Here is a 17,762-nt window from a genome sequence, read left to right as displayed (position 1 = left end):
GCAAGGGTGGCTGCATGCGGACATCATCAACTACTGTTTAATCTCCTTGCTTGTACTGGAAATTAATTCAGTATCTGTCTTTTCTACATCATATTTAATCTTCACCATTATATAACAAGGGTGTATATATATATATATATATGTGTATATATATATAACATATATATAGGGTATATATATATATAACAAGGGTATATATATAATATATATATTATATATATATAACAATGTCAATTTTACAAATGAGAGGTAAGTGACTTCTCTGAGGTCAATAAGTAATAGGTCTTTAGTTCAAACACATATCTTCCCCAACCTCCAAGCCCATCCATGCATCCTCTTTCCACTCCTAGCATTGCCTCTTTTGAACGAGATCGCCTTCTACATCTGTTATTGAGATGAGCAGAGCAACTCTTGTCTCTCTGCAGCACTCTCATGGTGTACTTGAGGGCATCCATGTACACTATTGAAATAGCTTGCTTCCTTTTAGGAGGAAGAAAGAGGCCAACTACGTAATTTCTCAATTTTAGCTTATTGTGTCTTTATGCGCAAAATTTTCTACAGTGCTCAGTGAGGAGAAAATCCAAGTAAGATAATTAACAATTGCTATTTGTCAGAGATTGATTTTACAGAAAATTTGGGATAAGAACGTGCTTTTCTGTACATACAAGTGGTGATTTAAGTATATGCAAATTATACTTCAATTTTTAAAAGTAGAGTAAAAGCTAATTTTAGATAATGATAAGCATTGTTAAGAGAACAAAATGGGGAGATGAGATGGAGCAAAGAAAACTTAAAAAGAAAAACTTGGGAGATTTCCCTATATTTGTTTCTGAGCATTTCATTTTTAATAGCTTGTTGGTTCAAGAAAAATTTTGCAATTATCATATTTTAACCTTAAGTACACAGTATATAAAAGGAAATCCCAATTTTAAATGCTTTTCTTTCCCACACATCTCTGCTTTCAGAATTAGTGATGTATTATCCTAAAAACATGCCTACAACTTGCTAATGATAGCTATAACAACATTGCGTGGATGATGTAGCCCAAATTTGTATCTGAAGTTTGGTGCTTTGGGGGAGGGGAATTATTTCAGGACTGAAAATTGACAGATAGGACCAACAAATGACAAGTTATTGGGTAAGCAAAATGTCCTACCAACAGAAAGAAGCCCATCCTCATCAATATGGAAGGAAAAAAAAAAAAAACATTTGTTACTGAATGAATACAAGAGTACATGCATATAGGTAGCCCATGAAACCCAGGAAGTCAGGATTACATTTTCTACAAATTATACAGCAAAGTAGAAGAAAATACAATAACATTTCTTTTTTTTAATAATAAATTTATTTTTTATTGGTGTTCAATTTGCCAACATACAGAATAACACCCAGTGCTCATCCCGTCAAGTGCCCCCTCAGTGCCCGTCACCCATTCACCCCCACCCCCTGCCCTCCTCCCCTTCCACCACCCCTAGTTCATTTCCCAGAGTTAGGAGTCTTTATGTTCTGTCTCCCTTTCTGATATTACTCAGCCATTAGAAATGACAAATACCCACCATTTGCTTCAACGTGGATGGAACTGGAGGGTATTATGCTGAGTGAAGTAAGTCAATCGGAGAAGGACAAACATTATATGTTCTCATTCATTTGGGGAATATAAATAATACTGAAATGGGTAGGAAATACAATAACATTTCTTATATTTTCTTTGTTACATGTCAAGAAAGGCTCCTAGGTTAACTCTGGAGGAAATTTACCTTACAGGGGAGATAGAGACCAGAAACCTTGGTAACACATTTGCCTTTTAAAACTAAAGGTTGGGTTTATGTAACCCCTGGAGAGACCTGTTTTCATTCTTCTAGAATAGAGGAAGGACTCCAGTTCCCTTGGTTTTCAAGGAGACCTTTTCAGGAGTGGGAGAGAAGGTGGTGGCCTCCTTTCCCTTAGGAATCAAAGAAAATTCATCTTCCTTCTCCTTGTTGCCTTCTCTCCAGCCTTTCCTTTCTCCTCTTCTTTTTTCTCCTTTCCTCCTCATTCTTCTTCTTAAATTTGTCTTTACAGTAGGAGGAATGGAGTTTCTCTTTACTGGTCTGTGACCCATTCCTTGGACTAGAGTCAAACTAAAATGAGGGTTGGCATGGGTGCTTTTAATTTAAGCTCTTAATGATGGCATTATATATCTAATGGCAGCTAGAAGTTGCACCCTTTTAATATTTGTCGGTTAATTCATCCATTATAATAATAAGCGAAAGCATAGACATTAACGCTTTAAGTGAAACCGCTGACAAGTTTTCTGAATTGAGCTAAGTATGAGAAAGGGCAAATAGCACTGAGAAGCCAAAATATAGGCTACAAAATGCATGTCTCCCATATATTTGATTAGAGCCCATTAAGCTTTCATTCAGTCTCTCTGTACATAGTTTAACATGTTTGGTCATCTGGTTACTTAATCTACAGCAGATTAGATATGTTGAAAATGCACTATAGTGGGGGGAACTGTTTCTAATAACAGCATGTTTGACCATGGAAAGCCTGATGTCAGTGGAGCTAAAAGGAAAAAACCTATAATCTAGAAGACAGGAACTCTAATGGTAGGGACATTAAAATATGCACTTCATGTAGACATAATACATAAAGTGCTGGGTAAATACTGGATACTTAATTTATGTTCTCTTTTTCTTTTCCCTCTGAAAACATTATTGTATGATATTTCAGCCCCCCAAATCAGTGCTCCTAATATTGCCCTGATTTTGAGAGAAGTTTTATGATCAGAGTACCCTATATAAAGTAGCAGAGCAGGGTATAGGTATATTATAAGCTCATTTTAACCTGAAATGTTTGCATGGAAACATATTTTGGCATTTAAAAATAGGAAGTTCAGTTATTCATAAAATTCAGACATGTCAAACAGTAATAATAGCTGCTTTTAATAAAAGCTATTTTATGCACTTTATATGTATTAACACATTTATTTATCATATTTATTCTGAATCAGATGAGAGTCTTATTTTCCCATCAGAGCTAGATTATATCAAGAGCTAGGCTATATCATTCTGTACCTTGTATTATTATTAATATTAATGACTAATTGCTGAGGTTTTTTTAAAATTTTTAATTTATTTATGATAGTCACAGAGAGAGAGAGAGAGAGAGAGAGAGAGGCAGAGACATAGGCAGAGGGAGAAGCAGGCTCCATGCATCGGGAGCCCGACTTGGGACTCGATCCCGGGTCTCCAGGATCGCCCCTGGGCCAAAGGCAGGCGCCAAACCTCTGCGCCACCCAGGGATCCCTGCTGAGTTTTTTTGATCATCCTTTTGCATAATAGAAACTTAGTAAATTTTATGGGCTTAATAATTAATTAAATCCACTGTAAAATTTCATTGGCACTCTATGTCCTTTCTTGTAATTTATTTCTTAACAGGCTATGTATGAGGTTTAGCAGAACAAATGCATAAATTAAGCATGGATGGCTAGCTCAAGTTAAGCATGAGACAATATTTATTAGCCTCTGTTGGTTATAAATTACTATTTCTTTAGGGAAGTTTAAATATTCATACAGAAGAAAAATAGGCCCTAAAACAAGACTTAATTCAGATTTAAAACTGTCAATTCAGAACAACCTTGGTTCACAATTAGGTATTCTAATTTTAGATGTTAGCACATTTACAGTTACTGCCATTTTACCTTTCATTTTAATCTGAATTTGTTATTTAATCATACATAATGTCAGTAGTAGGTCAAATTATTATAACAGTAATCTATGGTCCCCAAAATCTATGACAAAGGAGGCCAGAGTTCATTTTAATATAGACTTTTTAGATTCACAACCTACTTATGTTTTTATGTGGTCAAGGAATCCTCACCTGTTGAGTGGCTACTGTTCCAATAGATTATGTTTAATCCACTAATTGTAATTTACACAGCAATTGTCTGCTCAGATGATATGGTAACTTACTAGGTTCCACACTACTTGACAAAAGCCTATTATCTTAATAAGGGAATGTATGCATCTAAAATTTTGACCTCAAGAAGTAGGAGCAAGGAGCTGGGTGATGCTTCTGCTAGCTATTTTTAGATCTGGATCTAGACCAATATTTGATACCAGTAAAAGCTGGTCACAAAGGGTTTCACCTTTCTTCTGTACTTCATCTTCATCTGTCTTATAAATCTTAGTGCTTCTGGTCTTTCAGCACCTAGTGCTTCTGGTGGCCAGTCATCATTGAAGTTTGAAAATCTGATTCTGAGTTTAGATTGAGCTAGGTTTAAATTCTGGTTTACCTCTTCATGATGTATCCTTAGATAAGCTTTTCTTTCTTTCTTGCACTTCTTGCTCTTTCTTTCTTTCTTTCTTTCTGATTTTATTTATCTATTTATTTATTTAGGAGTGAGTGAGTAGGGAGAAATGGGAGGGAGAGAATGGATCTCAAGCAGACTCCACACTCTGTAGAGGCTGACACAGGGCTGGATCTCACAACCCTGAGATCATGACCTGAGCCCAAATCAAGAGTTGGATGCTTAACCAACTCAGCCAGGTGCCCCTTTAGACAAGTTTCTTAATCTCTCTTTGTCTCAATTTTCTATTACACAAAGATAATAATTGTACCTGTTTCATAGGGTTGTCAAAGATTAAGTAATAACTCACGTGGAATTGTGCCATACTAAGTATGTGATAATTGTTACCATTATGATGTCCTAAGTACTTTACTATGGTATCTGCCAAATCTTTTCAGCTTTACAAATTGCTTCTCATTCCAAATTATCTTAATCTACGTTTTGTTTCTTGCCAAATAAAATTATTCATTCTTTCAGTGTAATGGATAGAGTTCAGATAGAATTTAGAAGGAAAGCAATTTAATTACATTAATTTTTACTAAGCTGTGAGTCACTGGGAGCCATAACCCTTTAAGAATTATTTGTGTTTTAAGAAGAGATTTTTTATTTTCTTCAATATAATTAATTGTTGAAGATGTAGACAAGGGAATAAATCAAAATAAAGGCTGTAGACAATATAGGAAAAAGGTACTTTTGTGGCACGTTGCCATTCAGGCTGATTGGCACTATTTAGAGGCTTATCTCAGATTCAGCAATCAGAAGTTTAATCTTTTTGTTGTATTTTTTTTTCTTCCTCTTCGTAAAGCAAACAGTCTTTGAAGACTATAAATTCTGTGGCAGAGGCAGTGAGACCTCAACAGAGGGAAGGGTTGGGGGAGTAGGATATGAGGAGCATTGGTGGCAGATTTTATGCAGTCAGGAGTAAGTAAGGGATGAACTTTATTCTCAAAGTTAGAGAAATAAACACATTAATTCACTTAATGCCAGGTTTGGCATTAAGTAGATATATAGAAGCCTCTTTGGTAATTCTCTAAGTAGGAAATAGTCCATTTTATGAAAAAAATAAAAACATTCCAGTTATTTGGAAATTGGCTTTATTTTCTAAACAGTGAAAAGCACTCTGCGGATTAGTCTTCATTGTTGAGTTTAAGTAAAAAAAAATGTCCAGATAGTGGCTGATTTTCCTATAAACACAATTTTATTGATGAGTAAGGAACTTGGCACAGCTCTGACTTCCACATTTGGCAGTAAAAGGTTTTCAAGAAAGAGTACTGGGAGTGGCAGTAAAAGGTTTTCAAGAAAGAGTACTGGGAGCAAAATAACCAGGTAGTACATTGCCACAGGTACTCATTTCAGTATAAAGGAAACTATGGTTGCCATATTTGCCCCAGGGACATAGGTTAAAGTACCAGGCTTGCATTTTAGATCCTTAATGAAAATTCCAACTGTCTTCAGAAAGAATTTTCTATAGTAGAGCCAAAAAGTCTTAAACAGAATAGGGCATAGTAGAATGGTACTTTCTGGTTGCAGGAAGCTTTAGCATCTATAATTTCATTTAATCTTCAAAAATAATCCTTGAAAGTAGATATAAAGAATAGTTTGACCTATAAATTACAAACATGGAGAATGACATTGCCAAAAATCAGTTTCTCAATAGGAGAATCAAGGAAAAAACACAAGTTTCAAAACACACATGAAACAAAGCAATGCCTACATTTCACTGGTGAATTCTACCAAATGTTTAAAGAAGAATTAATACCAAAACTTATAACTCCTTCTGTAAAATAGAAGAAGAGGGAAAACTGATTTTATGAGGTCAGTATTATTACCTTGATACCAAAAGCAAGGACATCTCAAGAAAATAAAGGCACAGATTAATATCCCTAATGAATATATATATGCAATTCTTAGCAAAATACTATAAGACTGAACATGGCAACATTTAAAAATGATGATACACCATGACCAAGTAAGATTCATCCCAGGAATGTAGGATTTATTTAACATCTGAAAATCAACTATTGTAATACACCTAAGAATAAAAGGCAAAAGCCTCACAAGCATCTTTGTAAATGCAGAGAAAGCATTTGACAAGCCAGCATCTTTCCATGATAGTGATATTCAGTAAGCCAGGAATAACAAGGCAGCCTTCTCAACCTGCTAAAGGATGGGAATCTGGCAAAAACCTACAGCTAACATCATGACTAATGATGAAAGAGTAACTGCTTCCCCCTAATTTCAGGAACAACACAAGCATATCTGCTCTTACTTTTATTCAACATTGCATGGGAAATTCTTACCAGGGCAATTTTCTAAGAAAAAGATACAGTAGACATTCAAATTGTAAAAGAAAGGGGTCCCTAGGTAGCTCAGTCAGTTAAGTGTCTGTCTTCAGCTCAGGTCATGATCTCCAGGTCCTGGGATTGAGCCCCATGTCAGGGTCACAGCTCAGTGGGGAGTTTGCTTCTACCTCTCCCTCAGTTCATGCACGTGCTCTCTCTCTCTCTCTCTCTCTCTCTCTCACTCAAATAAATAAATAAATAAATATATAAATAAATAAAATGTTTTAAAAATTGGAAAAGAGAAAAGGTATAACTGTATTTATTCTGAGATGGTATGATCTTCTCTATAGAAAAACTTTAAGGAATCCACAAAAAATGACAACTCACAAACAATATTATCAGAGTTGCAAGATAGAAGATCACTGTACAAAAATAAATTGCGTTTCTATAGATGACATGTGAACAATCCAAAAATGAAATAAGGAAAAGAATTCCACTTATAAGAGCCTCAAAATAAATAAAATACTTAGGAAAAAGTATAACCAAACAGGTGAAAGACTTGCACACAGAAAACTCCAAAGCATCATTGAAAGAAATTAAGACCTAAATAATGGAAAGGTGTCTCTGTTAATGGATTATAAAACTTAAAACTGTTTCGATGGGAATAGTATGCAATGTGGTCTACAAAATCAATGTCACTAAATGCCAGATGCTTTGTGGAAAGACTGTGACAAACTGATACTACAATTCATGAAATGCAAGGGAGATCTTGAAATGTGAAGGGTTCACATCTCTTGATTTAAAACTTACTACAAAGCAACAATAATCAAAACAGTATGGTTCTGTCATAAGAATAGATAGAGACCAGTTGAATAAAATTGAGAAATAACACTTACATTTGTGGTGAATTGATTTTTCAGGTGCTAAGATAATTCAACAGGGAAAGAATAGTCTTTTTTTTTCCAATGATGAGAAACAGATGGATATGTGCATTGCAAAAGAATGGATTTAAACTCCATCTCTCACCATATAAACAAATTAATTCAAAATGGATCTTAGACTTAATGTAGGAGCTAAAGCAATAAAATTCTTCAAGGAAATGTGATGTATGATAACTTTTGTGTGAAATGTCCAGAAGAGGTGAATGTACAAGAAGTAAATTAGTAGTTGCTTAGGGTGGAGGAGAGGAAGAGAGGGACAGAGATTGACTACTGATGAATACAAAGCTTTTTTAGAGGGTGATGAAATGTTCCAAAATTGGTTTGTGGTGATGATTGCACAATTCTGTGAAATCTATTACAAAATCCACTGAATTACGCACTGTGAAGGGGTGAATTTTTGGATATATGGTTAATACCTCAAAGAGTCAAAATGAAGACAATGGAGTCTCCTCATCTGTGTATTACGTACTCCAGTCTATGACATTTTTCCTAAATTTTCTCCAATATTATGCCTAGTTGAGACCGATTACTAGTTCTGCTTTTACTGGAATTATCAGGTGTATTTGGCTACATCAGACATTTCTCAAAAGAGAGTCTTAAATGGGAGCTGCCTTTCTTTTAGAACATTATACAATTATTCTAAAAATAGCTGCAGACATTTGATAAAAGGTTTAATTTTAGAGCTGGGAAGAAAGATGATTTACATATTGTGGCACATGTTTTTCTACTTTATTTCTTAAAATACAGCCAGTCAAATAAATTGACCATAAGAGCTATTTACTAACTTGCAAATAGAGCAGCTGAATTCCTGAACCACACTGATTGCCACTTCTTCTGAATGAACCTCTGTGCCTTTTCCCCTCAGAATTTGTCAGCATATGTAGGCTTGTATAGACTTAACCATGCATATGTATAATTACGTATCTTATATATGTATAATATGTATTTTATATATATCCTATATATTCAACTACGTTTTAAAATTGTAAGTCTGTGGAAGAGAACTTTTTTGGTTTCTTGAAGACCTAACAGTTTTCTCTCTATATGAACTAACCAGTAAGAGTTTCAGTTGGATAGTTGATATGCCAGTCTCCACACCAGGGAAGAGGAGTTGAATATTAATCCCTGTGAATGGCCTTTTTGGTAATTTTGGAAAACTATAGAATGGATGAAGATTAAGGATGCTCCCTACCCTCTTAGGCTTATCATTTAGTGGGCAGCTTTTTTATCCAGAAAATTTTAACTCTTTTAAAAGTCACTTGACTTTTGACTTCCTTAATCTAAATAAGGTTCAAAATACAAATTTTCCTCCCATACATATTTAAAAGTGAAAAACAAATGCAGACAATACTTCATTAAGTTCCTAGGCTTATTACATAAGGTGTAATATAGCAATAAGATGGAATTGTCAATAAATGACCAGACATTCACATAGGCATCTTTCAGAGCAGGTTCTTGGCAGGCAACACACTTTTTTCACTGATGGTGATGTCACAAAAGAATTTTTGGATTTTCCTCTTGAAATTTCTGTCAAAGTCAGTATACAAATTACATGAGTAAGCAATCTTACTTTTTAATCATATCTGGGTTTTAACCAAAATTATGTCACGCAGGTCAGTCAACTGCTTTATTCTAGGCTTAGCTCAGAATCGTGATAGGGTGCCTCCAAAATTATATCCACTCTCAAAGCAAGATAACATGCTACCAATAATGGTTTTTTTTTAAGATTTTATTTATTTATTTATTTATTTATTTATTTATTTATTTATTTATTTATTTATGATAGACACAGAGAGAGAGAGAGAGAGAAAGAGAGAGAGAGAGGCAGAGACACAGGCAGAGGGAGAAGCAGGCTCCATGTAGGGAGCCCGAAGTGGGACTTGATCCCAGGATTCCAGGATCATGCCCTGGGATGAAGGCAGGCGCTTAAACCACTGAGCCACCCAGGCTGCCCCCAATAATGTTTTTTTTTAAAATGGGGTTTGACCTCTGCCCTATAGCAAATGCATCTCTTGGCTCACTGCCAGGCACATGTTAGTGCTCAGTTAAAGGTTGCTTGAATGACCAACTGAATATCATGTTTATGTTACTTTGTGCTACTTTGAGAAGGATAATACTCATTTAACAATATCTTTATATGTTTCTCAAAACTAAAATAATTCACATTCATACTATGCATTTACTGATTGCTTGCTATTTGAACTCTTGTTTTTCTCCTGCTCATGAAATGGCTTTCGACCTATTTATGTTGGCATATGTTCTATTCATTTATCTCCTGCCTAATTATGAAAACAAATCTAAGTAATGACTAGAAAGAAAACTTGTTGCCTGTTTCTCACCAGCCTTCCATGTCATCCCTGTATGACTTGTGAAGCCTACACCTTCAGCTCATTTCTAAATGTCTGTGTCGTGAGCATCATGGGGACACAGGTTTAAATGCACTTAATTAGTTCAAGTAATCAGCATCCGTGTCCTTCCCTATGTTGTCGTGGTTTCCGGCCCCCTTAAAGTAGTGGCTGAAAGTATAATTTTCTAGTGTCATTTATCTTGTTCTTGCTTCTGCTTTAATAAATTGGTGGCATTTCTCATTCTCAAGACGTGTTTATTTCCTTTAATGTCTTCCAAAACTTAGTTGTGTTACCTATCCGTTTGCTTTTTATTCTGTGAAAAATAGATACATTTGCTGAAGAGGAAGACAATAAAATGGATTTATACATCTTTCAAAGTTTTCTAGGGTTCTTCTTCCACAGACTCAAATGTTTAATTAACAGGTCATCTTTCTCTGTACCACTAATATTTACAAAGGGCTTCTAGAAGGAAACCTCAACTTTGCACTATGCCTCCATTGATGGGACTGTTTTATATATAAAACAAAAAATATTCACCCATTTCTTCTACTTCTTTGTACATCCTACCTCTTGTGAATACCTCTCTGTTCTCTGTATTTATGAGCTTGGTGTTTTTGTTTTAAGATTCCATGTATAAGAAATATGGCATTTGTCTTTTTCTGACTTTTCACTCAGCATAATGCCTTTGAGGTCCATACTTGTTGTCACAAATGGCAAGACTTCCTTTGTTAGTGGTTGAATTAAAAATATGTTCATATATTCACATATATTCATATATTCATATATTCATATATATATATATTATTCATCCATTGATGGACATTTAGATTTTTTCTATATCTAAGCTGTAATATGCCCTAATAAACATGGGGATGCATACAACTTTTTGCACTAGTGATTTAATTTTTTACAGATGAATACCCCGAAGTGGAATTACTAAATCATACAATAGTTCTATTTTAATTTTTTGAGGAAACTCCATACCGTTTTCCATAGTGGTTGTACCAGTTTTCATTTCTACCAACAGTGCACTAGTTTCTTTTTCTCCACATCCTCGCCAACACTTGTTTCTTGTATTTTTTTTATCCTAGGCTTCCTTTTTTTTTATTTTTTTATTTATTTATGATAGAGAGGGAGAGAGGTAGAGACACAGGCAGAGGGAGAAGCAGGCTCCATGCACCAGGAGCCCGACGTGGGATTCCATCCCGGGTCTCCAGGATCGCGCCCCCGGCCAAAGGCAGGCGCCAAACCGCTGCGCCACCCCCCAGGGATCCCTATCCTAGCCTTTCTAACAGCTGTGAGGTGACATTTCATTGTTTCGATTTGCATTTCTCTGATAACTAGTGATGTTGGGCATCTTTTTGTGTACTTATTGGCTATCTGTATGCTTTGGGAAATGTCTATTCAGATCTTCTGACCATTTTTTAATCAGATTGTTGTTTAATTTTGCTATTGAGTTGTATGAGTTCTTCATATGTTTTGGATATTAGCACCTTATCAGATATAGCATTTGTAATTGTATTCTCCCATTCAGTAGGTTGCCTTATTTTGTTTTTCATTTCTTTTGCTGTCCACCATCTTTTTAGTTTGATATTGTCCCACTTGATTATTTTTGTTTTTGTTGCTTTTGCTTTTGATGGCATTGCCAAGACCTAGTTTAAGGAGCTTATATCCCATGTTTTCTTCTAGGAGTTTTATGGTTTCAAATCTTAAGTTCAAGTCTTTATTTTGAGTTAATTTTTGTGTATTGCATAAGATGGTGGCCTAGTTTTATTCTTTTTTGCATATTGTTGTCCAGTTTTTCCAACACCATTTTTAAAAAGATTTTATTTATTTATTCATGAGAGACACAGAGAGAGAAGCAGAGACACAGACAGAGGGAGAAGCAGGCTCCATGCAGGGAGCCTGATGTGGGACTCGATCTGGGGTCTCCAGGATCACGCCCTGGGCTGAAGGTGGCGCTAAACCGCTGAGCCACTGGGGCTGCCTTCCAGCACCATTTTTAAGAGATTGTCCTTTCCACATTGTACATTCTTGGCTTTTTTTTTTTTTTATCGTAAATTAATTGACCATGTATGTGCGGTTGTATTTCTGGGCTCTTTATTTTCTGTCCCATTGATTTACATGTCTGTTTTTATGCCAATACTGCTAATACGCACTGTTTTAATTACTATAGCTTTTTTTTAGACATTTGAACAGCTCACTTTGAAGGTCATTTTAAAGACAAAGTTAAACACAATCTGAGAAAAATTGCACAGAATACACTAAGTTAGTATGGCGATTAAATGAAAACAGAGGAAATAGATTTTCTTCTGCAGTTCTGGAAATAATTTCTTTTGTCCTGAAGGTTCTTACACTTCCAAAAAGGGGAAAAATCATGGCAGTTAAAGCTCCCTCTTAATCATATAAATCATATAAATCTCCTTCCTACAGTAGGAACCAAATTTTTCTGTTCTTACCGATAAGTCAGTTTCAATCTTCAAACTGTGCCTTGTTTTTTGAAAGATAGGATGCTAGAAATTCAATGGGACTTGGTGGTGTTTCTTTTGCAAGTACAGCAAGTCCCTCTAATAAAAATAGGCATAACTGTCTGATTCAGGTAGACACAAGTTGGCAGATTGGAGATCCACTCTCTGTGTTTTGATGGCCTTTGTCATTGCCTTTTTTGTTTTGTTTTGTTATTGTTTTAATTGAGTTGGATTTATTCCAGAGAAGCCAGCTTGTAGGAGGCGGGGCATGGGATCTGGCTTTCATTTGTTTGTTTGTTTGTTTTTTATAAATTTATTTTTATTGGTGTTCAATTTGCCAACATATAGAATGACACCCAGTGCTCATCCCGTCAAGTGCCCCCCTCAGTGCCCGTCACCCATTCACCCTCACCCCCCTCCCACCTCCCCTTCCACCACCCCTAGTTTGTTTCCCAGAGTTAGGATTCTTTCATGTTTTGTCTCCGTTTCTGATATTTCCCACTTATTTTTTCTCCTTTCTCCTTTATTCCCTTTCACTATTTTTTATATTCCCCAAATGAATGAGAACATATAATGTTTGTCCTTCTCTGATTGACTTATTTCACTCAGCATAATACCCTCCAGGTCCATCCACGTTGAAGCAAAAGTTGGGTATTTGTCATTTCTAATGGCTGAGGAATATTCCATTGTATACATAAACCACATCTTCTTTATCCATTCATCTTTCGATGGACACCGAGGCTCCTTCCACAGTTTGGCCATTGTGGACATTGCTGCTATAAACATCGGGGTGCAGGTGTCCCAGCGTTTCATTGCATCTGTATCTTTGGGGTAAATCCCCAGCAGTACAATTGCTGGGTCCTAGGGCAGGTCTGTTTTTAACTCTTTGAGGAACCTCCACACAGTTTTCCAGAGTGGATGCACCAGTTCACATTCCCACCAACAGTGCAAGAGGGTTCCCCTTTCTCCACATCCTCTCCAACATTTGTGGTTTCCTGCCTTGTTAATTTTCCCCATGCTCACTGGCGTGAGGTGGTATCTCATTGTGGTTTTGATTTGTATTTCCCTGATGGCAAGTGATGCAGAGCATTTTCTCATATGCATGTTGGCCATGTCTATGTCTTCCTCTGTGGGATTTCTCTTTATGTCTTTTGCCCATTTCATGATTGGATTGTTTGTTTCTTTGCTGTTGAGTTTAATAAGTTCTTTATAGATCTTGGAAACTAGCCCTTTATCTGATACGTCATTTGCAAATATCTTCTCCCATTCTGTAGGTTGTCTTTTAGTTTTGTTGACTGTATCCTTTGCTGTGCAAAAGCTTCTTATCTTGATGAAGCCCCAATAGTTCATTTTTGCTTTTGTTTCTTTTGCCTTCGTGGATGTATCTTGCAAGAAGTTACTGTGGCCAAGTTCAAAAAGGGTGTTGCCTGTGTTCTCCTCTAGGATTTTGAGGGAATCTTGTCTCACATTTAGATCTTTCATCCATTTTGAGTTTATCTTTGTGTATGGTGCAAGAGAGTGGTCTAGTTTCATTCTTCTGCATGTGGATGTCCAATTTTCCCAGCACCATTTATTGAAGAGAGACTGTCTTTTTTCCAGTGGATAGTCTTTCCTCCTTTGTCGAATATTAGTTCACCATCTCATTGCCTCTTATCCTCTCAACATTGTCCCAAGACTGTAATCAGAGAGGGTTTTCTATAGCCTGTATCTGTCCCTCCATCATCTGCTCTGGCTCCATGGCAGACCCTGCAAACAAATCCCTAGAAACCAGTCTTGGAAAACAAGAACTGTGAGGAACCCAGAAGATTTTAACATGAAGATGCCAGAATGGAGTCCAGCCCAGTTCCCAACCTTGCCCTTCACCACTACCTGGGCACAAGAGCACCTGGAGCAGTAGAAGAGCATAGTGGGATGGTCCAAGACCAGGTGCCTACATCGGCCCTGGAAGCTCCATAGTAGATCCCAGAACCTAGAGTAAGTGGGAATTTGGGTGGGGGGGGAGCTGATTACCTGCACCCAAGTGGCTTGTTTATAAAAGCCCTGTCCCACAGTGCCACCAACTCTTAATTACTACAGCTTTGTAGTATAGAGTTGAAAACCAGAGAGTGTGATGCCTCCAGCTTTGTTCTTTTTCAAGATTTCTTTGGCTGCTTGGGTCTTTTTTGGTTCCATACAATATTTAGGATTGTTTGTCCTGTTTCTGTGAAAAATACCATTGGAATTTTGACAGGGGTTGCATTGAGTTTGTAGATTGTTGTAACTATTAATTCTTCCAATTCATTAGCACAGAATATCTTTCCATTTGAGTCCTCTTTAATTTCTTTCTTTAATGTCTGGTAGTTTGTAATATGCCAGGCTTTCACCTTCTTGTTTAAATTTATTCCTAGGTATTCTTTTTGATTGCAATTTTAAATGGAATTGTTTTCTTGATTTCTCTTTCTGAGAATTCGTTACTAGTGTAAAGAAAAACATAGATTTATGTGCATTGATTATGTATCCTGCAACTTAATTGAATTTATTAGTTCTGACAGTTTTTGGATGGAATCTTTAGGGTTTTCTATTGTATAATATCATGTCATCTGCAAATAGTGAGAGTTTTACTTCTTTAGTATTTGAAATTCAGTTCTACCACCTAATCCCTAGGATTTTAGCATGTATCTCCTAAGGACAAGATTCATCTACACAGCCATAATACCATTATCAAACACCCAAAAATTGACTCTGAGAGTGTATTACCTACAGTATAATTCATATACAAATTTCCCCAATTGCCTCCAAAATTTTAAGTTTAATTCTCCTCCTAGGATCTAGTTGAGCATATGGTATATTTGGTTTTCATGTTTTTTAGCCAGCTTTATTCAAAATAGACTCCCACTACTGTTTTTATGACTTTAACATATTTTCAAAAGTTCTGTGATCTGAGTTTTTCTGGTGTTTTCTCTTGAATGTGATAAGCTAATAGGTACTTTTTGTTTGTTTTTTAATTATCACAAAGTTTTATTTCCTTAGAGCCAATTGATGGCATTATCTGAATGTATTAAAACCACAGAAGACATTTTTTGTTTATTTAAAATTTATTTTTATTTGAATTCCAGTATTATTAACAGACAGATAATATTAGGTTCAGGTGTACAATACAGTGATACAACACTTACATACATCACCCACCCATACATCACTTCCTAATCCCTGTCATATATTTCACCTATCCCTCAACACCTCCCCTCTGGTAACCATCAGTGTGTTCTCTATAGTTAAGAGTCTGTTTCTTGGCTTGTCTGTCTGTCTGTCTGTCTCTCTTTTCGGGTTAAAGGTATTGGATAGGCAATATTGTGTACCTCCTATTGTATCACACCAAGAGGCACATAATATCAGTTTATCCCATTCTTTGTAATGCTAACTTAGATCACTTGGTTAAGGTTTTGGATACTATATCTCTCCATTGAAAAGGTAACTTTTATTTGGTAATTAACAAGTTCTTTGTATGGCGACACTCTGAACCATGTGAACATATCCCGTTCTCCAACAAACTTTCACTCAGTGGATTTAATATTCATTAATGATGCTCACCTGAATCCGTTATTATGTTGGCTGTGGTATAATGGCAGTTTTCTAATTCTGCCTCTTAGTCTTTTAAGCATAACTATGACCTCAGTAAAAAGTATTTCTGACTGCCCTGAATATGCTGAGCTGCTTCTTTTTTCTGTCTAGTGAATTATAATGAGATCCTCTTTTTTTTTAAAGATTTTATTTATTTATTCATGAGAGACAGAGAGAGAGAGAGAGAGAGAGAGGCAGAGACAAAGGCAGAGGAAGAAGCAGACTCCATGCAGGGAGCCTGACGTGGGACTCGATCCTGGGTCTCCAGGATCACGCCCTGGGCTGAAGGCAGGTGCTAAACCGCTGAGCCACCCAGGCTGCCCTAATGAGATCCTCTTGATAGAAAAGATATACATGTTAGATGTCTGATGGACACCAAGAACACAGATAAAAATGTACCTATATTAACTTGCACTCGAACTTCCATTATGAGAGAGGAATTCAAGCACATGTACATTATCTTTAAGGAAAACAAAGACAACCCACATAACATGTTTTTCTTTGGTGCTAAGACTTGGATTTGTCTTCCTGCAAGTAAAAAGTAAAGAAATACCCAGTTCCAAATAGTAAAGCCATTCCACAAGATAAGGGGGAGGGGGGTAATGCACTAAGGACTCAGAAATTTACTCATTTCAGGAAAATGGAAAGAGTATTTGAGAAAACATCTGCCCCTAGTTTTGTTTTGTTTTGTTTTGTTTTACTTGTTTGTTATGTTGGTTTTGTTTGGCTCTCTTAAATAAGAAGAGAACATTGCATCCATGAAACATGAGCAAGCTGCTTTCTCATTTACTTGGTCTGGTGTGGACCCTGGACACTTCATGTCTCTCCAGGTGATGTTAACATGTGGCCAGGATTGAGAACTTGTAGGGGAATAAGAAATAACTCCAGTTTTAAAGATGGGTAGAAGTTGGACACGTAGAAATTGAGGGAGGTCTGTCCAAATGAAGGTAGGAGCATGAACAATGGTGAAACACCTGATGGCAAATATTGGCTCTTCTTCTTCCTATCTGAACCCTTTTTCTTTGGCATGTTTACCTGGAAGGTAACCTGAAAGATGATGAAATAAGGTTCACTCATTTGAAAGGCTCAGGCAGAAGGATTGCTGTGATTGTGTTATCTAGAGAAGATAAAGGTACTGTTCTTGATAATGTCCTGCAGCTTATCCTTTGTAGCACAGCAGAGCCTGTCATCTCAGTCCTGGTAGGCCCATTCACAGAAGGATGTTACACTCTTTCCTGGGTTTGCCAGGATATTAAGCAAAACTCAGTTTATTAAAAATGTGTTCTGACACGGCAATGATATTGTAAAAGAGCAAAAAAGTCCAAGCTTGGTTTTCATTTTTCTGCTTTAGCCAGAGGTTTGAAAACTGGATTTCAAGCTTGTAAATACTGGTTATGAGACACAAGAAACAGAATGTAAATATTTTGAAGGGATATTAATCAAAAGCAGTGAGTCACATATAGTGGATGAAAAGCCTAAAACCAACTGTATCAGGGCTTCAGATCAGAGTAAGTTTCAATTTTGGTATCAACTGAAAATGGCCAAATGGAAGATGAATATGAATAAATATTGATAATACAAACTATTGAGTTTCTCTGATGATAAATGTTTCTTGGGATTTGCACATATTCGTAATGTAAAAATACATATATTATGTAAAAAGTTAGAAAGAAACCCTTTGGAAATATTTCCTGTTCCTCTATTATATTTTTGGAAAAGCACAAGTTTTAGAGAATCAGATAAGCAAAATAGCAGACAGTATAGGGTCCTGAGGCTAAGAATATTTATGC

The 17,762-nt window shown here is 36.2% G+C and overlaps 1 protein-coding gene and 1 pseudogene across 5 annotated transcripts in view; one reads left to right on the top strand and one right to left on the bottom strand.

The window, feature by feature from the left end:
- The window catches only part of GUCY1A2 (guanylate cyclase 1 soluble subunit alpha 2), a 428,883-nt gene that overhangs the window by 153,383 nt on the left and 257,738 nt on the right, over nucleotides 1-17,762 (top strand). The window lies entirely within an intron of this gene.
- LOC140625077 (protein dpy-30 homolog) lies at nucleotides 12,377-14,110 on the bottom strand (annotated as a pseudogene).

The sequence above is a fragment of the Canis lupus genome, chromosome 3 (assembly GCF_048164855.1).
Source record: "Canis lupus baileyi chromosome 3, mCanLup2.hap1, whole genome shotgun sequence".
Lineage (NCBI taxonomy): Eukaryota > Metazoa > Chordata > Mammalia > Carnivora > Canidae > Canis > Canis lupus.
Note: the sequence above shows the minus strand (reverse complement) of the source record. Positions and strands in the feature narration are given on the sequence as shown.